This window comes from Pongo abelii, chromosome 17 (assembly GCF_028885655.2).
Source record: "Pongo abelii isolate AG06213 chromosome 17, NHGRI_mPonAbe1-v2.0_pri, whole genome shotgun sequence".
Classification (NCBI taxonomy): domain Eukaryota; kingdom Metazoa; phylum Chordata; class Mammalia; order Primates; family Hominidae; genus Pongo; species Pongo abelii.
This window is the reverse complement of record NC_072002.2, coordinates 52,417,751-52,442,771: the sequence shown is the minus strand read 5'-3', so window position 1 is coordinate 52,442,771 and position 25,021 is coordinate 52,417,751.

Below are 25,021 nucleotides of genomic sequence, written 5' to 3'. Positions count from 1 at the left end.
AATCCTTTCTCCTTCGGGACTGTTTATGATTTTTTATTTTTTAGATCAATTTTATGTAAGTCTAACTTAAATATAATAAAATGTGTTTGTTCTATTGTACACTTCAGTAAGATCTGACAAATGTATAAACATGTGTAATCATCACCACAATCAAGACCTAGACATCAACCCAAGAGGTTCCTTTGTGTCCCTGTGCAGTCATTCACCATTCCCTACTTCAAGCAACCTCCTGTTGAGCATTCTCTCACTGTAGATTCGTTTTGCTTGTCCTAGGAGTTTATAAATGAAGAATCATACAGGATGTACTATTTTTTGTCAACCTTCTTTCACTTAGCATAAGAGATTTGACTATGTTGTTTCAATAATCAGTGGTTTGTTTCTTTTTTATAAATATGACACTTTTGTTTATTCATGTGATTAACATTTTGGTTTTCAGTTTTTAGTTATTATAGTAGTTATATTCTTATTTTTTTGTGGAATCTCTATACTCTTTCATGACTGTACTAATTTACACTCACTAATAGTGTTCAAGGGTTTCGCTTTCTCCCCATCCTTGCCAATTCTTGTTATCTTTTGCATTTTTGATAATTAGACATTCTAACAGGTGTGAGGTGATATCTCACTGTGGTCTAACTGACACTTCTCTGATAATTAGTGATGTTGAACGTTTTTTCTTTTACCTCTTGGCCATTTGCGTGTCTTTTGAAAAATTTCTATTCAGATTCTTCTCCTATTTGTATTCTTGCAAGTTGATTTCCTTATATATTTTGGATATTAACTCCTTATCAGATGTATGGTCTGCAAATATTTTCTCCTATTCCATAGGTTGTCTTTCTTACTGTTTGTTTTCTTTGCTGTACAGAGATCTTTAGTTTTATGTAATTCCGTTCGTCTATCTTTGCTTTTGTTGCTTGTGCTTTTGGGGTCACATCCAAAAACTCATTGCTTAGACCAATGCCATGGAGTTTTTCTCTCATGTTTTCTTCTAGTTGCATTACAGTTTCATATTTTGCATTTAGGAGTTTAATCCATTTTGAGTTGCTTTTTATATATGGTGTGAGATAAGGATCTAATTTCATCCATCTGTACATAGATATCCAGTTTTCTCAATATCATATGATCTAATAATCTCACTACTGGATATATATCCTAAGGAAATGAAATCACAATAATAAAGAGATATCTCCACTCTCATGTTCATTGCAGGATTATTCAGAGTAGCCAAAATATGAAAAAAACCTGAGTGTTCATTAAAGAATGAATAGGTAAAGAAAATATTATACGTATACCAAACGAAATTCTATTCATTCTCTGAAAAGAAGGAAATCTTGTCATTTGCCACAAAATGAATGAACCTGGAGGACATTATGTTAAGTGGAATTAGTGAGGCACAGAAAGACAAATACTGCATTCTCACATAGTTTTTTAATGTGGAAACTAAAAAACAAACAAACAAACTCATAGAAGCAGAGTAGAATGGAGGTTACCACAGGCAGGGTTGGAGACATATTGGTCAAAGGATACAGAATTTCAGTTAGACAGGAGCAATACAGTTTAAGGGATCTATTTACAGCATAGTAACTATGGTTAATAACAATGTAATATATACTTGAAAATTACTGAGTGCATTTTGTGTTCTCATCACAAAAATAAGTATATGAGGTAATGCATATGCTAATTAGCTTGACTTCACCATTCCATCATATAAACATATTTCAAAACATCATGTTGTACACCATAAATATGCATAATTTTTATGTAAATTTTAAGAGAACATAAACAATCAGCAGAAAATATGAAGGGACTGAGAATTTTATACATCTTTTTATAAAAAAGAATTTATCTTTATTTTTTGATAAACACCTTTTAGTGTATGAAAAAAATGCATGTTTATTAGAAACTACTAGAATGTTTTCCAAAGTGGTTTAATCACTTTACACTTCTGCTGACAAAGACAGAGGATATTATTTTCCCTATATCATTGCCAGGACCTGATTGGAGTTTTAAGTTTTATTACACAGAGTAGGTATGTTTTGGAATCTCATTGCGATTTTAATTTGAATTACCCTGAACACTAATAATGCTGAACATCTGTATTAGTCCGTTTTCATGCGCTGATAAAGATTTACCTGAAACGGGCGAGAAAGAAGTTTAATTGGACTTCTGAGGCTGGAGTGGCCTCAGAATCATGAGGGAAGGAAAAAGGCTCTTCTTACGTGGTGGCAGCAAGAGAAAAATGAGGAAGAAGCAAAATCAGAAAACCCTGATAAACCCATCAGATCTCATAAGACTTACTCACTATCATGAGACTAGCATAGGAAAGACTAGCCCTCATGATTCAATTACCTCCCCCAGGGTCCCTCCCACAACACGGGGAAATTCTGGGAGTTAAAATTCAAGTTGATATTTGGGTGGGGACACAGCCAAATCATATCAGCATCTCTTTAATGTGCTTTTGACTATTCATGTACCTTATTTTTTGCAGTGTTTATGCAAATAATTTGCCATTCTTTCACTGGGTTGTTTGTCTTCTTACTATTCCATTGTTAGAGTTCTTTTCATATTTTGCATTATCAGTCATTTTTTAGATTTGTTTGGCAAATATTGTTTCCCAATCTAGGCTTGATTTTGAATTTTTTTAACAGTATCACAATAGCAAAGACTTGGAACCAAACCAAATGTCCAACAATGATAGACTGGATTAAGAAAATGTGGCACATATACACCATGGAATACTATGCAGCCATAAAAAAATGATGAGTTCATGTCCTTTGTAGGGACATGGATGAAGCTGGAAAACATCATTCTCAGCAAACTATTGCAAGGACAAAAAAACCAAACACTGCATGTTCTCACTCATAGGTGAGAATTGAACAATGAGAACACATGGACCCAAGAAGGGGAACATCACACACCGGGGCCTGTTGTGGAGGGGAGGAGGGGAGAGAGATAGCATTAGGATATACCTAATGTTAAATGACGAGTTACTGGGTGCAGCACACCAACATGGCACATGTATACACATGTAACTAACCTGCACGTTGTGCACATGTACCGTAAAACTTAAAGTATAATTTAAAAACAAAAAAGAAAAAAAAGAAAAATATTTTAGGATTCTGATTGTCAAATTATCACTTTATTTTCATTTATAGTTCCGGGAAATTATTGCCCTACTACAATTTCATAAAGATTTTCTCTATGTTTTCTTCTAGAAGTTTTACAGTTTTACCTTTTAGGGCTAAATTCATGAAACATTTAAAGTAAATTCTTATAAATTGTATGAAGTAAAGGTCAAGATTTATTTCTTTTTCCCAGGAGAATACCCAGTCGTTCCAGTACCACATGTTCAATAGCCTCACTTCTTAACATTGATATTTGTCCAGCACATCCATGTGCACACATCGATATACACAATTATACATATTTGTATATATATTTTCTGACTCTACTGGTCCGTTAACTTATACCTTCGTTCTTAAACCAAAAGCAAATTCTTGATTAATGTGGCTTTGTAATAAACTTGAAATCAAGCAGTGTAAGTCTTCCAGTTCTATTCTTTTTCTAAAAGTTGTTTTGGTAATTATAGATCCTTTGTATGGCCCATAAATGTTAGAATCAGTTTTTTTACAAGAATCTTGCTGAGAAATTGATTAGGCTCATGTTGAATCTATAGACAAATCTGGGGAGAAATTATACCTTAACAATATTGAGTCTTCTGATCTAAGATAATGGTGTATCTCTCCAACTTTTAAAGTCTTCAATATCTTTTTGGAATGTTGTGTACTTCTTAGTGTATTGGTTTTACACATATTTTGTTAAATCTATACTTAACTACTTGTTTTTAATGCTATAGTAAATAGTAATTATTAATTTTATTTTCCAATAGGTCATTTCAAAAATATAGAAATCTAGTTGATTTTTAGAGTGAGTTGGTGTCCTGCAACCTGGCTAAATTCCTTTGTTAGGTTTTGGTAAGTTTTCTAGGAACTTACACATTATTTATCTGCAAATAAAACAGCTTTACTTTTTATTTCAAATATGCATGCCTTTTCTTTCTTTTTCATACCTTATTGCACTGATTAGCACTTTTTATAAAATGTAAAATTCAAGTGGTGAAAGCAAACAACTTTGCCTTATTTCCTATCCTGGGGGTATATTATTCAGTTTTTAACTATTAAAGGTGATATTATCTGTAGATATTATCAGATTGAGGGATCTTCCTTCCAATCCTAATTTGCTGAGAGTTTTTTTTTTTCCTTTTTTAACATGAGCATATGTTGAACTTTATCAAATATTTTTCTGTGTCTACTAAGAAGATCATATGTTTTTAATCTCTTTTGTTCCATTAAGGCTGATTTGTTTGATTTTTGAATGTTAAGCCAACATATTCCTAGAATAAACTCCACTTTGTCATACATATTATCCTTTATATTGCTATATCTTTCAATCCCTCATGGTTTGTGCTTTTATATTTTTATTTTTGACGTATCTGTCAACCATACATCACAGAAGCATTGTGATCTTACACTTTTCTAACGGCTTGATACTTTTATTTTTATATGTAGAATTTTAAACTAGGATCCAAAATTGTATGTAAAGTACAAATCCAGTTTTATTCATAAAGTAAATCATTTTCCAGAATTGTCTAAGAATTTGTTTTCCCCTCGTTAATTTATGGTGCTACCTTTATTATATGTAATACTCTCAAATATATCTGAATCAATATCTGTTTTACTCATGATACTTTACTGGCCTATTTTTTATTCCTTATAAGAAAACTATGTTGTTTTGTTTTATCATTTTATTAAAGCTTTATATTACATCTTAATTTCTAATGATTTTTCACTCTTTCCTATCAACTTCAGGATTTTTTCAACAAATACACTTACTTCTTTCTAGGTTTTTATTATTCTATATAAATTTCATATTAAAGCTCAGGAAGTTTAATAAATCTAACTGTATGTTTTTATAGAATCACATTGTAATTGTAGACTAAAATGAGAGATAATTTACATGTGTATAATAGTTAATCACCCGTCCAAGATGGGCTTTCTTTATTCAAATTATCTTCTTTGCACTTCTACATGCTAAACTTTTTAATAAGAAATATTGTTTTTTTTTTGTTAAGTAAATTCTTAGATGCATAGTAGTTCTGTTGCCATTGTGAACTGTACTTTATTTTTTACTTAGAATTTCTAGTTGATTATTGCTGGTATTGTTAAATTTTCACTAATATTTAAAGTTTATCATATATATAAACATTGCACCTGTAATCTCAGCACTTTGGTAGGCCAAGGTGGGTGGATCACTTGAGCCCAGATGTTTGAGACCAGCCTGGGCAACACAGCAAAACACCATCTCTACTAAAAATACAAAAATTACCCAGGTGTGGTGGCGCACACCTCTAATCCCAGCTACTCAAGGAGGCTGAGGCAGGAGAATCGCTTAAACCTGGGAGACAGAGGCTGCAGTGAGCCGAGATTGTACCACTGCTCCCCAGCCTGGGCAACAGAGTGAGACTCCGTCTCAAAAAAAAATTAAAATAAATAAATAAATAAATTGCTGAACTTACTTAAAAGTAAATTCTGCCTTTTAGTTGTATTACTTTTTCAAAGTGATAAGCACATTATCTGAAAATATTAGCATTTTTATTTTCCCCTGATTTCATCATTTTCTTTCCAGTAAATTAATTTGAGTCTTCAAGTTTTCTTCAAGTATTCTTTTACCTGCTTCCTACTGGTTTTGATATGTTGTGCACGCATCATTCATTATGAATAGTTATTTCCGTTTTCATTGACTCTACAATGTGTTATTTAAAGGTGTGTCTGTGTTTTTGTGCGTGCATGCATGGGCTTACAGATTTTAGCTGCTTAATTTCTAAGTGTATAGATTTTTATTGGACAAAAAAACATGAATGTCAAAAAAAGTCTCGATCTGAATGGCAAAGGTAGCAGATTGTTCTGGTTATTCTCTGTATTCCCCAGATACAGTCTTTACCTTTCTCTCTGCTACTGCATACCTGTGAGGCTCACCTCTATGGCCTCAGTCACTCAGGATGCTTGGACCCAGCTTCTGTGTATGGGGAGGTATTATCAAAAGACTAGAGTGTAGGAGGAGAGAAGTAGAGGTATTTATTTCCCCATTCCTTGCTTGCTTTGCTACAATTCTTCCCTGGCTGTAGCCTCCATGGCTGCAGCTCCTAAAGGCTGTCCCTTGACTTTTCTCATCTTCAGAGACAAGGCAAACCATTTTCTCTTATTGGCTTTTCAGGCTTTGAGTAGTAATTTCTTCCTATGGTTGCTGATTTCTCATCATTCTTTTCTGATTTCCTTAACTCTTTCCACATGCCTTTAAAAGGTCTCTTTATTAGCTTTCTTTTCAGTTAAAACCCTTTTTGAGTATGTCCTTTGTTTCCACTCAAGACTTTTACCAATGTACACTCTAACAGGAAATGTCAAATAAAAACATAATAGCACAATTTGGAATCATCAAGTGCTTGATTTAAAACACCACCTCAAAGGACAAATGAGAAATTCCATTCCAGTATCTCATCTCCTTAAGCCTTCAGATTCTTTCCTGCATATACCCCCAAGTCTGACACCTCAACCAAAATGACTATGGAACATTGTTGAATGAAGGCTTTAAGTAAGCAACTCAGTAGCAGTTAACAACACTCCCAGGTACTTGAACTATACAGTAAATGAGGACTCCTAAGGGTGTGCCTCCTATCTGAATAAATTTGGCCTGTTCTACCCTTTTGGAATCCAATTTGAAAGATCCTGCAACTCTTCTAGTGCATTTATTACATCTTACCAGAATATTGTTTTACTTCCATGTTTGGAATTTACCTTCTTACAGTGCTAGAAGCAATGAAAGGTGGTATTGGAGGGCTATGAGAAAAGCCATCTATGTGTAAGTCAACTGCTTCTAGTGATTTCACAATTTTTTCAATTTTCTTTTTTTTTCCCCGTAAGAAGGCTGGATTACTCAGATTATGAGAAGAACTTCGAGAGGGATATGAGAATTCAAAATTCTCAGATTTCACCTTTGTCTACCCAAATTTCTTCATGCCATATTCCAGATCATACTCTTCGCTAGCCAATACCCTTACTTAGCATACAAACTTGATGTGATGTCTATTGCAACTCTGAAATGTGTCCATGCATATCTCAAGTCTTATTTTCATCCATGCCTTCTTGGTAGTTAAAAGGAGAAGGGATTCCCTTAATGCCACCTTAAAGTCTTTCCAATTCTTTATGCCTTGAGTTAAGAGGTTAAATCCTTAAGCTTCTTTTTAAAAATATTTTTCTGTAGGCCCTTTAGTGCAGTGGAAGCAGTTGCCCCACCACCCCATTGTACATAATCACCATTATCACTGTAGCAATGAAGTGCCTCAATCACTCAGTCTCTCTTTACCTTGCCTTCCATCTGTAATTTACTCCATATCATCACCAGGGATAATTTTAATAACTATAATCAGAGATTATCAGTGTCTTCATGGAGATTATGTATGTTATTCAAAAATTTGAGTAATTCTATCTCAGAGTTTCAGTATTTTAGAGTATGAAGGTGTGTTTTATTCCTGGTAGTGAGAATTCTATTGGTTAGGGTCCCTGTAGGAAAAGACAGTAGAGTTTAAAAGGAAATTTACAGAAGTGTGGGCAAGGTCAGGTATCACCAGGTAACAGTGAAACAGCCCAGACAAGAGACAGTAGAAATCATCTCTCTATGCCTGAAGGATCAAAGAGAGAAACTGGAGTTACTAGAAGCTGGAAAAATTGAGATGCATCATCCACAGGAGTTAGAGCCCTAGAGGAATGTAGCCACTGACAGCTTCATCAAACTGAGGGATTAAAAAGAGAAAAACACCTCAACCTCTCTTTCAGCCCTCCCCTTCCCTACTACTTTCTTTCAATGGCTTGGCCCAGCAAGAATCCTGGGGTGAGGGAAGACTAGGTGATGCATTTTATTTTGGTCAACTTCTAGGAACACTGTAGAGGATAGAGAACGGCGCAAAATGGATTTGGGTGGAAGTGCGCTGCACTCTTTGTGAAGTCCACTTGGTAAAAGTTGGTAGTCGTTGCCACTGCTCTATGTGAGGATAGGATAATGAGAAATCTAAGTATTAGAGACAATGGTACACCAACTGTAATAGTCTAATAGTCTAATAAGTAAGATTCCTCACCAGTGGCTATTCCAAGCATGGATGCTTTTCACTGTACCTAGGCATCACCACCAAATCAGAGAATTGCCTTTCTCTTCCACACAAGATCCTGTACTTTCCAGTCTAGCTGGAGGCAAATCTCTTCAAAAGTGATACTTAGCCCCAGGTTAAGTGAATGCTGAGAGTTTGATCAGCCAGATTACTTCACTGAGATACTCCACCTGATAAATCAGCAGGTGCTTCCATTTGGCATCCCCTTTCTAGCTGTCACCACTTCTGGGCATAAATCATCTTATATGTAACTCCCAATCACTACAGGAGAATTTCTTAAGCATGTCCTTAGCTCTAGTTTCCCACCAAGTGTGGTCCTATGACTCTCTTTCATTAGTATTGCATACTTTTCCTTTCACAGAAAACCCTGCTTTCTTGCTTTCCACATGGACACATGTTCATTTTAATATATTTTCTACCATTTTGAGGAAATCTACATTTAGCAGATATTCTTCAATATATCCTCAATCTGTGATATAGAAACATGAGTTCTCAATGCTATGAACATCCTAGTAACTTTATCATAAAATAAAAATCCCTTGATTTGGAAATAGACCTATGATAAAAACTCAAAACTGTTCAATTTCTCAATTTTCTTCACTTGCTCATCTGTTCAATTTATGCTTATGGGGGAATGCATTAATTTAGAGGAGAAAACATTGGCTTAACATGATATTTCTTTACACAACAGATATTTCTTAAGCAACTACTTTTGTAATGTCCTGTACTGATGGGATTGAAGAAGGCAATTGCTTTACCCCAGAACAATTTCAGAGTGAAAAGTTGATAGTACTTCTTTTTCTTAAACAGCCCACTTAGAGGAAGACACGTTTCATAGCCTTAAAAATCAAAAGGGATAGAGACTAAGTTTAAAGTAACATGCTTGCCAATACAACTTGATATGACTTCCAGTACCCTTATCCACTTCAAATCTGTAACATTGGTAGTCCATGTTAGGGTGACAATGTTTCCCATATGTATAGCATTAGTGCTAATCCATGTAAATTTTGACTTGTCTATACTGAAAGCTCAGCCAAAATAGATAATGGCTGAAGGTAGGTAATAGTAACAGGTAAATCAAAGGGCATTATGTCAGTACGAATCACATTTTGGGGGTAGCTACAAGAAATTCTATATTGCAATAGACAACCTCACATTATGATACTTAATATCTGGTATATCAGAAATATGCAGGTGAAATCCTGTGCTATGGACTCTCACAAATTGTCAGTGCAAAATACCTTTCTAGTGAGCATACTCCCTTGACTTGCCTTAATCCTAATTATCCATCAAAGCCCATCTCAAAACTCTTTTCCATTATGAATTCCTATCTGGCGAACGCAGTTCACAGTAATCTCATCCTTCTTTTGGTGCCCAACTTTGCTTTTTTCTTCAGTCTTTTGTCGTGTCAGCATTATGCAGTTCTCTTTATTCTTGTACTTTTAACAACTTGACATAAGTTCCTTACATCGTAAGTTCTAAAAGGCAGGCAGATAGTACCTGACATGATAATATGTGCATTGCAAGAACACAAGTGTGGTAAAAAACTGAGTAACTATTCATCTCGTCTTTCTATTTATAGTTGTAGACAGCATCTGAGGTTTGGATTTTCTTGGATATGAGGTTGTTTTCCCCAAAATATTCTCATTTACTTTTATTTTTATATATCTTTAGTATAATTTATAGATTATTCCCTCCTATAATCTTTCATTTAATTGTCAGTTATGAATATGACTAACATTACTTCATATCTGAGATGATTTAAAATAGAGTAAATGCTTATTTTAACTGTGTTTCCTACTTTACCCTTTCCAGTTGACATCAGATAAGTTGTAACATCCTTTGTCTATAGCAATATGGTTTGTACCCCCATATTTATACTTCTGAATATATGGAATGCAAAATTGTATTAAAGAAAACCTAGTCTTACTTTCTAATATTTCTATGTAGTTATTTTTTTCTGTTAAGTTACAAGCTCTAAATTTAAGAATGTGTCATATTTTACACTATCCTTTCTACTCACATGCTGGATGCATTAAAATTGTAGGTGAGTTAAAAGGAACGTTTCATAAATACAATGAAGTCTTACAATCACACCATATGGAACACATGATAGCTCCTTAGAAAGCAGCTATGAGTTTATTTTCATAGTATTCTTATACTTAGCCAGGAAAATACTCCTGGAAAATGTCTGAAGATACCATGTCTACAGTTAACAGACTTATCAACCTGGCCCAGTGGTTAGTAGCTCACTGTTCCCTTTCTTTCATTTTTCCTACCCTCCATCAGTCCCTTCTTGTCACCAGGCAGTCAACCTAAAGTAGATACTCCAATGGCTGAAGTTTCTGCTTTGGGGATCATAAAGTTGTCATCCCAATAATTTAAGGACTCTTTGGAAGCTATTTGGCTATAAGATATAGCTTGATAATTACAGTCATGTAAGGCAGCTAAATGTTGAGGGTACCTTGAAAGTTGGTCTCCAATCTATTATTTCATTTTCTTCCAGTCATATCCATTAAGATGGTCCAAAGACCTTGTTCACATTTTCTTTATGTATTGCCCTTTAATTATACTGGTATTTCATCTCCCATATTTCTTTTTGCCATTGATACTAATAGCCATGTCTGAATTGTTCTCCCTCAGATTATGGCTAGATAGTACATGAAAAAGAGGCATGTGTAATGTTCCATTTTAATGCCAGTTGGAAAAAAATACTCCCTTTTTTCTTCCCCAGTTTACTTTGGCATGATCCATTTATTGCATTTTTTTTTTATTTAGTATTGTCTCACTTTCAAGTTCTTGCATCCATCTTTCTTTTATTCCTTGTATTTTCAGGCTTCACTGTCCTATACTACTTCCTCTCCCTATAAAACTTTGTTATAAAATAAACACAACTCAAGATATCACCTTTCAAAGGCATTTACCACCTCATTCTTCTCCAGACTGTAATTATTTAAAACAAAACAAATGATTTTGGGCCAGTTGCCATGGCTCATGCCAGTAATCTCAGCACTTTGGAAGGTGGAGGTGGGCAGATCACTTGAGGCCAGGAGTTCGAGACCAGCCTGAACAACATGGCAAAACCCCGTCTCTACTAAAAATACAAAAATTAGCCAGACGTGGTGGTGGGCACCTGTAGTCTCAGCTGCTGAGCAGGCTGAGGCACAAAAATGGCTTGAACCTGGGAGGCGGAGACTGCAGTGAGCCAAGATCATGCCACTGCACTCCAGCTTGGGCAACAGAGTGAGACTCTGTCTCAAAAAAAAAAAAAAAAAAAAATGCTTTCCAGTGAGAGCAAATGTGAGACACTGAAGAGGCAGTTGAAGAGGGAAGTCTTTTAGATCTTTAAATATTTTAAAAGGCAGTACCTCAGTCTCTCTAGTGCCAATCTGATAGTCATATGGGGATTTCGGGTATAATGCTTTGATTTAAGAAATCCATGAAGATGAAGCTTATACATCTAGAAAAAGAGGCTCCCTCCCAACCTGCCTTCCTAGACCCAATTGCAGGAATAGGAGAATGTGTCCCTTTCATCCACAAGGAGTGTCCTCCATGCCCAGTGAGTTGGCTCCCTGCTGTGTCCCAGAAGTCAGGCTCTGACATGGCATCAAAAATGTTATATCCATGTTGTTTGTGATTTTAAGTAGTTTTCCAAACATATGATGAACTAAATTGAATAAATCAAACTGACCTTTAAATTTCCAGAATTATAGCCTATTTAAATGTCCATAATACTGCAATAATAACCCAAGTTAATAACCATTTCACTTTCCTCCCTGAGAGTCTCTCTGGGTGATACACAATGTTATTAATTTTGGCATGATTACAAATTATTCTCAGGTTTAATACAGTATTGATGTTGTTATTAATATAGATTTGTCAGTAAAGATACAAAACTGAGTCAGTCCCAGCTAATGCCAGTTTTAAGGTTAAAAAATAAAGAAAGCTAGCTTATATTGCAGGAAGGTTGGGAAAACCCATAAGACCAAAGTTTCATTACAAAGGTATTTGGCTTGGTATAAGCAAGGACTTAAAATGATAAAATAGCAAAAAAGGCATTGTAAATATGTTAGCAGTTTAAGTTTTTTAAAGTATATATTGGCAATTTCTCTATTTTTCCAAATTTCTTGGGAGATTGATTAAATCATGTGACAATTTTATGAGGATTGTCAAAAAGTAAGTTTAGAAAGTTAATCATCAGGGTCCAGTGAAGAGTATAATAATAATTTACACTCTACTATTTTGTGAAGCATAGCAAGGCCAACAAAACTAACTATATATGTGTGATTTGGAAGGAACAAGAAAAAAAATCATGTATGAAGACTGGTATGGCAAGGCAATCTGGTACAGTGGTGACCGAGTTGCACTGAAGTGTGAACTTGGATTTAACCTTTGGCATTGCTTTGCTTGTGTTAATTACTAAAAAGTCTTTGTGCAAGATATTTCATCTGAAATGTCATGTTAAAAGCATTAAATATCTCAGAAGTTTGCAAAAAGTACTTGAGATACTGCATGAAAAGTGTTTAATGATGCTTGGCCCATAGTAAATATTCAATGCATGCAAGTTCCTATTAACAGGCTACCACTATGTGTGAAAACAGACATCACTTTCATTACGATAATGTCAGACTGAGAGAAATAATTTCCACAAAGACTCATAGTTATTAAAATTTGTGATGGGATTAAAACCGTATCATTTCTAATTACTCAATCAGTAACCATGCTACCTATTTGCTTTGATTGTTTTCTGAGGTATGATCCCAGGTAACGTGTATATGGATTTTGCTTTTTTTCCATGTAAAAATTAAGTTTTCAGGATTTCTGCCTTCAGTATTCAAATAAACCTTTACAATAAGACAATTAGAAAAAGTGGACTAAATGCTTTCCTTCTTAAATGTATTAGACAGTTATAATGAAGTGGGAATATATGGGTAAAATATTAGGACAATAGAGTAATTTAGAAAGATTAACTCAGTTTTTGGATCTGCATTTTCCTTAAAAGGGTCTACTGATATTAGAAGAGGTGGTGAAGAAGCTGTCTAATACTATTCTTTTTACTTTGTATGTATTTGAAATTTTCTATGATATATAAAATAAGAAAAAAATAGCTTTCCATGAATGTATCCTAACCTGCTTTTCAATCCCAGCCCCTACTGCTTATTGATCCTTGAACATTCTTTGCTGTTTCCTTTGCCTGGAATGTCAAATGTTCATTTTGCATTACAAAATATTTTCATTTTTCATAGTCTGAAGTCATTTTCTCCATGAAATCAAGATTGCCACACAAATGAAAACAGCCTCTCTGTGTCCACTTGCCACTTTATTTGACTTTCCCATTGCACTGAACCTATTCCCTTTCAAGTATGCATATTTGTGAATGCCTGTCACTTCATAAGCATTTTTTTACAGAGAAAGAACTATGACATTCTCATAGTTTATATCCCTCTGCTTTAACAAACACAGGGGTAAATTAATTTCTGTGGAACCTGAAGCTTATGCATTTACAGAGAGGAGCTCTTTAGTAAAAATAATATAAAAATACAAATAAGAAATTAGAGTGCTTGGGAGACTGTCATGCAAGTCAGGATTCCTGAAAACCTTAGTTTCTCTGTATCTACAGTAAATCCATTTCAGCCAAACACATCACAAAAAGTGTTTGGTTTACTGAAGTAAATCCTAATTAAGGGGACCATGTTCATCAATGTTTCAAAATGTTTTCTCTGTGATATTTTTTGAAACTTTTTTCTATTCCTCTATATCTAGACCTCACAGTACTATGAGACAGATGAAGTGGCATCAGTGGGTTCTACATCTTACATTCTGGGCTTCCTCCTTAATCTTGTAGCTTTTTTTCTTTAAAGATGATTAACTCTTACACATGTCATCAAATAGAATAAAATTTTCCTAAGTAACCTGTAAACATAGGGCAAAGCAGAGTATACTACAGACTTTTTACTCCATGTTTGACTATTGAGTTTTTAAGCCTCACTCTTTCCTTTCCCTCTTCCTATCCACATCTGGGCAATCTGACACAAAAGCCCATTTGCTCTCTTCCTTGGCCACAGCAGAACATCCAAACAATAAACACTCCAGCCCCCATACATGTAATACCGACTCACACCAGCCTCTTCACCACAACAAAATCCCAGGCAAGCCTCTTTTCCATGATCTCTCAAGAGATGAACCATTTTCATACCTGCCTGGAAACCTGCCTTCTGTTCTCCCCAGAAAGCCTCATTATGTTTTAAATCTTCTCATACCTTTTGCTGTGTGTGTATTTGTCCGTGTGTGTGTGGCAGCATTAGCCTTGACATTTAGATCAAACCTGAGGGCCACAGGTGTGGTCCATCTCATTTCAGTAGTATGACCATGACATGGGAAAATTTCCTTATTAATGTAGAAAAAAAGACTGGTTTAATGAAGATTTAAATCTTGAGTATAGTCATATAAGATACAGATTTTATTTGAGAAGTAGAATGTTGGAGGTCACAAATTCCAAACTACACATAGATTTTATCTCATAGAGAGGAATGTGTTGAAGAAAAGTGACATGATTTGATGTGTGTTTTAGTAAGATGCACTGGAAAGCTACAAGCTAATTGGAAGTAAGCGAAAGGGACATGAGAAAGAACAAGAGGATCTTGACAACACAGAGCCTAAAGGATAAAGGGGTAGGATTAGGAGAAACTCCAGGTTGCAGATGCTTGTTCCAACAAGGACAACAGGTGGTTGACGCACAATGGTCAAAGGGTATATTAAGATCAAGTTGGGCAAGTGTCATCATATGTGGGTGGGACCAGGGTAATAGGAATAGAAATCCAATCAGTCATCCAGTAAAAGTGTTTAGTGGTACAAGTCCTACCCCATAGACAAGAAATTTCATAACAGTGATCATACAGACAATAAATAGGATCTAGCTCTGAGAAATGTGACTTCATATAAGCCAGACTAGGTTCCAAATTCCCTACTGTTAGGATCCCATCCTATACCGTGTCTAGGCGTCTAAGCAAGGCAAGAAGACCATGAGAGGAGTATCTAAGTAGAATCCCAGTGTGATGAACTGGGCGAATAGAAGAAAGCCACAGGGAATACATGACTGGGGACCACTTGTGAAACTGAGCATCTTCTTAGCCATTTTGAGGTATGAGTGACACATGTCTGAAAATTTAGGCAGCAGAAGAAAGAGGAGATGTGAAATAATTTTAGAGTGGAAAACACTGGAGTTCTGTTGTTTGTTCAGCTTCAGAGCCATGGGTTTGGAGAACATGGCTGTATTCTATGACTTAATGATGGTGAAACTCAAATTAACTGAAAGCCGAATCCTAAAATTCTATTTTGTACATATTCTGATAGCTTACCTCTAGAGAGCTACCTATCTATCTATGTATCCACCAAATTTTTCTAACATCAAAAAACTTCTAGTTTGGGGAGATCACTGAATATGACTTGTATCTTTAGATCTTTAGTATTTACATTTAGGAAAAGATAATAGTACAAGGTATGATCATAGTAGTGCCAACCAAATGAGACCACAAATGCTGAGGAACACCAAAGAAGAGAGGACTTATCCAAACACAGACACTCTTGTTCTCAACTGGAGATAGATTCAAAGGGTAGTAATTTTTAGGGTATTTGTAGTAAGTCCCAATAGTGGTTGTATCAATTAAGATGTCTAATAAAATAGTGAACTATTATTGGCTTCAACAAATGCCGTTTACTTTCTCACCCAGCAAAAGGTCCAGTGGTTGATGATTGCTACGTGGATATCAAGATTTTGAATCTGGATCTTTGTCAGTGCCTTATCCTTCCTTTCATAGTCATAAGATGGATGCAGCCATTTCAGTAATCATTTCTCAAGTCCTCATACAAAGGCAGGAATTTGGCAAGTCCATCACCTTATATGTCTCTCTTTTATCAGAAAGGAAAGTTATTTCTGAGAACTTCCTTCCAGCAAAATCTTCCTTGCATCTTTCTGGCCAGAATTGCATATCCTGCCCACTCATAAATGAGCTGGTGATAGCCAAAAATATTCACCCCATACTGAAACAATAATGGGGTATTGTTAGCAATAAAGAGGAAAATGGCCTATAGGTGAGCAAACAACAGTCTCTATACAATAGGCTTCGGCATTTCCCTTTCCAAGTTAGCCTTTACGTTTAATGATGGTGACTAGTGCTTCATCTAAGAAGTTCCCGGTAATAAGAGTTTCTGATACAACAATTGGCCAACATTAGACCTAATTTGGGGCAGTGAGGCCTGCCTAAATTCACACTTTAGAAGCAACCATCTGCTTTACTTGGTTTATCTACAAGTGGGGACAAATCTGTTCTCCTTTAAATACCTTCTCGGAATTTGCTTCTTCTGTGTACCTTTCAAAGATTGACTGTCTCTCTGGTGAACCCAGCCCTTATCTCTGTTTCCTTGGTTAGCTCACATTCTGCATAGCAATGCTTGGCCAAACACCATAACTCCTGTCTCCTTGTTCTGTCAGAAAGTGAGCCTTTTCTTATGCTCTGCAAATGAATAATAAACATGAGTCAAGTCAGCCTACTGCTTAGCAGATAATGAACTCACCTTTCTTCTATATGTGGACTCCAGAAACCACTGCCCAGAGATATCCAGGGATATATTTTTAGGTACTAAAATATTTGGGGAGATATTTTAATTATTTATTGGCATATGATGTATAGTGGAGAAAAGGAAGAATGTAAAGACTCTTCTCCTTTTCCCTCTTCCTTTTCTCTCTTCCCAAAACCCTCTACCCTATAGAATTAAGGTTGACTTCTCTATGTGATATTAAAATCCCAGTGTATTTCTTCAAATGTGTCCAAAGTGCAGCTTAAGAATTTTGAACATAATAAAAGCATAAAAAACTCCATCGTACCCATCTTCCCCATTTAACACTCAATAATAAAGAGTCAAATATGCTTTGTTCTGGTGAACAAAAATGAAAATTGTTTGCTTGCCTATCCTTTGTGAGCCATTCCTAATGGGAAGACCATAGTTAAGTCAGCTGAATCTATCCCTGACCCATTACTTTAAGGGAGAAGCAATGTGAACTCTGCCAATGAGATCTACTGTCTTGAGTTCTTTATCTGTAATTGTCTTTCTTTTGTTTGACTTACATAAGTTGTACTGCATATTGGGTACTCAGAAAGGCACAAGGGTGTCCAAAAGGATCATACTATATAGAAGCAGTCAGCACTATTTCATTTAGGATAATTTGAGTAGCACTAAAAGTTACACCCTGATCAAAAGCAGCAGCTCTGAAAGCCTCATTGCTACTGTTGCTATGAGCTAGTTAATATAGCTATTCTATGCATTATATAGATTAATCATACACTTTGTAAATCTAGTAACATCAAACCCCTGCTCAGAAACCCTCACAAGCTCCCCATTACCAAAGCATTTTAGTAACTATATGATTCAACCCAGTAAATAAATTTTACGCTTTTTGTCTTTTAACTAAACCAGGTACATACATGGTTAAAATGAAAGAGTTAAACCAATTATGAACATGAATGCAACTTAATAGTACCAACATGACCACAGAAAAAACTGATTCCACAACAAACCGATGTATCATTAAGGCTCTCATTAATAAATTGTGTTATATCTTGAAGTTTGTATTTTTTTATTGATTACTTTGAAGTTACACAATCGTAATCTAAGATTTATACTCAAGACGCTTAAATTAGGGAGACAGTTCTTCCTTTTCTTTGGATAACATCAGACAGGAAAGATGTTTTCCTCATGCAAAGAGAGCTTTTGGGATGATCCAAAGTTTCCAGGACCCTCTGAAGGCCTTTCCAATTCCAATAATGAGAAAAAAAACAAGAAAAATACAATCAAGCTGGGCAAAGCCAGTAGTTCTGTTACTGACTGGCACCTCTATCTCTCCAATTTTCATCCAAATAAATAACTTATGATACAAGATAAAAATACCTTATTTTGAAAATAGCTTCATATAAGAGGTTAAAAACATATCCCAATAATTTTGTTCAAACTTGCTTTACATCCCTGGATATTTTAATCTAAAACTCACATCATGTAATTCTTCTTCCTCTAAAATAACCTCATTTCTTTAAATATTAAAATTTCTTTTCCCCATTAGTAAAAATAAAATCATGTAGGTGCAATTTTGTTTTCTTTATGCTTTGGGGACTAAATTTAACTAATTAACATTTTAATAACATTCCACCATTTGTTCCTGCAGAATTAGGGGACTTGCTCAAGATAGATTAAGATATACTTTGAGCCATCTGGAATTCAAGTAGCTTTGATTTTAAATAAGTACTTGTTTTCTTATATGTTTGTGGACATTTCAAAGTGATTAAAATACAGGCCATAAGGTAAATGGACAGAATAGAATTTATTTATTTTCATTATACTTCTCACACTCAAAAGATTCTGAATTGCTTCCCTAAGTGGGATTTAAATTTTGGTGAGTATTGTGGCAGAAAAGGCACTCAAGGTAATATTGTGAAATCTCACCGATTCAGAACGATTTGAAGGAACTCATTCTGTATAGAAAAGCTTTTAAATTATAAGACTGTCAAGAACTAATATTTTTATTACCCTTAAATCTACATGCAGTAACTCAAAGTATTATTGCTGATAGAGATGCCAGGGAACCCGGTTTAATGAGTGACTAAGAACCAGTTTTGTGTAAAAGACACATTGAGGGCAATAGTCTGGATGGGACATAAACTTCCTAGATGGTAAAATGGAAGGCAAAGTTGAGATGAGATTGGGACAATGAAGAAAGCATTGAATATGATGCTAGGCTACAAGACCTACAGATTAAATATATAAGCCAGATGGCTTCATCTGATAGAAACCCGAAGCCAGTTTAGGCCACCAAGAGAATTCCTTGTTATAGGACAAATAGAACTGGCCAAAGTGATCTTCCTTGGTAGTTGTGACCATAGAATTTTTAAAAAGACATTCAGAAAGGATAATTATATAAAATAGTTGGTTTGAGGCCTGACTTACCTGAGAAATTTTGTGGTATGCAATGGCTCAATTCCAGGACTCCTGATTGGGTTTGGTGCTACGCCAAGCCCACAGCAGTAAGTCTCCTAAAATGGAATTCCAAATTCATGGATAGCCTAGAACAGATTCCATAACTCCCTGGAAAGCCATGCCAATCCATGTGTACCTCACCTCTATTTGTCTTAACCCATTACTTTGTCGTAATTCCTTCTTTTTTTCCAGCCCTTTTTCTTTCTCCTATAACCTCTCTATTTTCTCACCTTCCTTCTCTATTTTTATCCGCATTTGTCTTTTCTGATTTACACTCACCAAGGCACAGATGCCTTTATTTTCTGTATTTGTAAGTGCAGTAATAATATACTCATATTTATATCACATGTAATAACTTTCAAGTGTTTTCTATTTGTGGCCTTACTTAATCTTCATAATAATGTTGGCAACTATCATTTTCCATCATTTTACAAATGAAGAAACTCAAGTCCAGCAACTTAAGAGGCTTATTCAGAATTATAAGAACATTTCCTGATTTGACTTAATTGGTCATAGAAAAAATTAGTTTTAATTGTAGAGAATTTGAAAGAGAAAATGAGTAAGAAGGGTCAAAGACAGCTATGGAAAAGCAAGGCTCTCCTGGAATATTTCTTTAACTAGATCTGAGTTTGAAGGTTTTTTTTCCTCCATTAAAAAAGATTTTGATATAACAGAAGTGTCACTTAACAAGTATTGATTCATTGAAATTTCTTGGGTATAAAGTAAGAAAAGCCAAAATTCTGAAATTACAAATTTGCTTAAAATTTCTGAGTTCTACTCCCTTCCTTATACATATAGTTCATTCTAACAGGCAAACCAATAGGACAGTCTGCAAAGAGCAGGACATTTGGAATTGGAAAGTCCTGAATTTCAGTCTTCAAAGAAATTACTTAAAAAACTTCTGAGTCAATTTGTTCATAATTGAAAGGGGAAATAACAACTGCTGGATATGGTGGTGGTAAGGGACTATATAAGCCTATACATGTGGAGCCCAGTGCTATCGCTGGCACAGAGTACTTTTTGTACACCAGCTCTTAATGTCTCTGCTGACTCTGAAATTTGCTGGGCCTTGATATCACCTTATGGACTACAGGATGGGCCCCACAATGTTCATCACAAACATTTAACTCAGCTGTTGTAGCTGGAAAGCAGCCATAGACAATATATGATTAAATGAGCATAATTGTTTTCCAGTAAAACTTTATTTACAAAAAACAAAAAAATACAGTAACCCAGACTTGGCCTGTGGGTCATGGCTTGCCAACTCTTATCCTGGCTCTATGGCTTACAGGGATTTGAGGGTGATGATAGAAATGTATAGCAGACAAAATAGAATGTAACGCTCTAGAAACTTATTTATTACTAATATGAATTTCAAGATATGAGAGTCTTTCTTTGAAACATGCCACTTCCTGCTAAATGCCAAGTTTTCTCTTTCTTTCCATCTTTCTTTCTGTCTGTCTATCCTTCATTCCTCCCTCCCTGCCTCCCTCCCCCCCCTTCTTTCTTTCTTTTTTCTTTTTTTTTTTTTTTTTTTTTCGCCAAGCTGGAGAGTGCAGGTGTGCAATCCTGGCTCGCTGCAAACTCTGCCTCCTGTGCTCAAGAAATTCTTCTGCCTCATCTTCCCAGATAGCTGGGATTACAGGTGTGCACCACCATGCCCAGCTAATTTTTGTATTTTTAGTAGAGACAGAGTTTCACCACGTTGGCCAGGCTATTCTTGAACTCCTGACCTCAGGTGATCCACCTGCCTCAGCCTCCCAAAGTGCTGGGATTACCAGCATAAGCCCCCACGCCGGGCCCAAGTCCTAAGTTTTTGAACATGTTCCAGGTTAATCTAGGCTAGCCATGGCTTCTCTGACTTGCATTCCATCTTCACAAGGACCAAAGAAAATTAGTCAGGAATGAACAGACAACAGAGCCTGTGAAGGAGGCAAATTTCTTTGGAGTTACGTGTGTACCTCTTTAAAGTGGGAAGGTCATTTGAACAGTTCACTGTTTCTGGAATCGGTTTGACAAAGTATGACCATTCCACACCAGTTCTACCATTACCAAGGTTAGCACAGATGGGGAAAATGCTCAACTACATGATTCCTTAATGCTGAAATGTCTACCTTATTTCCCATTTGAGAAATAGCCATCTACCTTCCCGAGATGTTTGTAGGTATCACTTTCTGTATATCACTTCTTATCCAAAACCTTATCTGATTACCCTTGTCACAGGTGGGTACTCCTCCTTTGCGCTATTATATTACTTATCTAAATCACATTGTCTTGTCCTTGATTATATATTGATATGTATCTTTTAATTGTAATATTTCCATAAGTTGTAGCTCCCCATTTTGATTGGAGTAAGCTGAGTATAAGGATGGAGACTTTTCCTTCTCTTCCCCTCCCTTATACCTAGATTAGGGGCAGAAACATAGTCTGTGTTTAATAAAGCATGCATGTTTGATCTAATGGGAAATAGTAGTCTGAACACTGTTGTTATTCTTTCCTAGTCCTGTGGTATCCCGGGCTAAGGGAGCCCATCTCCTTGGGCGCTAATTGTTGCCTGTTCCAAGTAGAGTTTCAACAGTCATCTCAGCAGTGACTGGTGCTGATATTGCAGCCATAGCTCACAAATGTATGACATCAAATGCAATGAAGAGAAAGAGAGTGTGAGGAAACATTTTCTTCACCTTTTCCCATCGCATTTTCAATGTGTATCCCACAGAAAAGCTGACTTCATTCACCTCTGAATAGGCAAATCTCCTGGATATCCAATGGCTAAGATAAGGATCATTTTTGCCAGGCTGTCCTAGGTGCATTTGGAGATGCAGAAGATCAAGATTTAATTAACTTGGTGACTGACTTGAACAGAGGTCTTTACCTAGAATCCACATTTCACACATGGTTTAAGACCTGACCTCATAAGCACTTTGGTAGATGGTTTATTGACCCTCCCACTGTTACTGGCCTCTTAAGTCTGTCAGGTGAGAGTTTTGTTGAATATACTATGAATTAAGCAAAGGCCTTTTGCCAGCATTTTATTACCATGCCTTTTATGATGGAAATATTCAGTCCAGTGACTTTGGTCAACAGCTCTCCAACTTAATAACCTTAAGAAATTTTAATAGTAAGCATCTGTCCCATTTTATTCATTAACATTTCAGACCTTTTAAAGTCTTTTAACATTTTCTCTCATTTGCTCAGTAGTATAAAGTATGCAGGGTATGTTTAATGGTAACTCCTTTTTAAATAGTAATCTCAAGGCTAAAGAAATGTGAACTATGAAAATCACACAGTAAGTTGGCAGTGGAGTCTAGCCTGCATTTCAAGTCCCTGTCCCTTAAACTCATGTTATCCCCAGTATGTTGTACCTCTCCTCCATTACCAACCTGTGATTTTTTTATACAGCATTAAGTCACTTTATTTCCTATCTCATACATGAGAATTATTTACTTATCTCTATTAACTAGCAAAAATATTTTTTTCTTGAGGAAGGCAAACTTATTTGCTGATAAGTAATGTAATTTCAATATAGAGCAGAAAACAGAAAGGAACTTTCTCTATAAGAATATAATTCTCTACTTCCATTTTAGAAAATTGAGTTTATTATAGATTCTATATGCTTAAAATATTTTGAGATTATAAAACATCTTCCCTGGAAGGAAGGGAAGCATGTGTGAAGGTCCTAAACCTAAGTAAGGATCTGAAGAGTATCTCGAGAAAAGAAGGAAGTTGGAGAGGAATAGATTATTCATTGAATTTTGGACATGCCAAATTTTGGAACATGCAGTTCTGAAAATACATCTAAAGTAGGGGTGCTCTGAAAGTAATCAGATTTTGAGTAGGAGAAAGAGAGAGGCCTTTGAAACAGAAAACAGTGAATATCTATGCTAACCCAGGTAGGAACCTAATAGGTAGTGCGGCATCTTCTGAGATGATGCTTCTCAGCTTTGGAGCCCTAGGGCCAACAATGACACTAGGAATAAGCAGCAGAAAAGGAAATGGGAAAGACTAGTGTCTCTGGAATTGCACTCACAGAGTCTGTCCCAGAGAACAGGAGTCCTGAGAAATGCTCCTTCCTAAAAGGGTTTTTGGTCAAATAATTAGGAAATACTAGGTGTTATAGCCCCCTCCTGAAGACTCAACATTCAAACTAACATCATAATTAAAAACCCTGCAGGAAAAAAAAATAAAATGCAAACATGTTTCACTATTTTAATTAGAAAATACTTCACACATACTAAAAGTCACAGAGTAATAAAACACCCATATACTTGCCACTCAGATTAAATACAGATTACCATTTTACTTTCTTGCTTACCATGGTTTTCTCTTTAAGAAAAAAGTATGTTTCTTATACAATGGAATCCTCAAACCTTTCTCTCCTCCCTCTTTAGATATAGTGTTGATCCCCCGTTCAAGTTTTAACTTTGATTAATCCAGCACTTCCCAAACACGTTTACTCACAGAATCTTCTTCTTATGTAACATCTATTAACAGACCATGGGAGATCTGAAGTAAGTTTATAATTTTGGAACACTGATTTAAGATTCCCATATGTCTTTTTAAAAAAACCAATCTGTTGAATATACTTCAGACAGAGAGAAATGGGTCAGAAAAGAAAGAGATGAGTTTGGGGCCAGATTGAACAATAATTCTTAGGGGAATAAAAGCTGCAATGTGAGGCCTCCACTGTAAAGTCTAGCAGTCAGGGGTGACTTCTACAAGCCAGATATGAAACTCTCTCCCTTTCTCAGGGTATCAGCCAAGGGTAACCCCAGGAAGGCTTATCCGCGGATAGATGGGATACTCCAGGGTTCACCCTGGAAAAAAGGAGAGACAAATTCTGAGTAAAAATAAGCAGATTGCAGACTTCTAGAACTAGAAGCAATCCAGACAGATGTCCAGCCTCCAGGTAAAATCTGCAAGGTCTCATTTAGTATTCTATGCAGATAGGGTGCCTGTGAAAGACTCAGTCCTCAGGTCATCTACCTCAGAAAACTCTACTTCTGCTCTCAGGAACACATCTCAATACTCCTCTGTGTTCTCCACTGGTGGGGTGGGGTGGGGGCTCCCCTCCATCTTCCTTAGCCCCCAGATATTTTGGTTGAAGCTATTGGTTTATATTTTAGTCCATCTCACCCCCACTGCAGACATAAGGAAATGAGTATATCCATCCATTCATCTCAGATGAGCCCAATTTTTTTTGAAGTGCATTGAACGGCAAGGGAGCAGTAACACGTACATTCTGAGTAGGGAGTAAAGAAAGCTGAGTTAGTTACACTTGCAGGAAATTTGCACAGAGATAACCTACACTTTTGGCTGTGGGCAGTTCTTCAAATGCTATAGAAACTCAGTAAATATAGTTTATCAATTATCAGGAGGAGCTAACTGCTTTGAGTACCTTTGGCAGCCCCTTAGACTATTTTTCACTAGCTCAGTGTTTCCACTTTTGTTTCCCCTGTGACAATGCAGTGTGAGAGAAAGAGCACACATTTAGCAGGTCACAAGGCTGTGATCTGGCCTACCACTTACTAGATCTTTGACCTTAGGGAAGGCACTCACCTCTGAACAGGTGTAACTATGTCTTCCCATAGATTTAACATAGGATTAAATGAGTCAATGCATGTGATATGCTTATCTTAGTGCTTAGCAAGTGATAGATCCACGAGGTTATAGCTATTTTGATTACTGTTATCATTATAAATAACTGTAGAACAAAACGGTCTATTTGTTTAGGGATAGCAAGGCATAGTTGTTTTAGAGAGTGGGAGGTAATATAGGAATCTG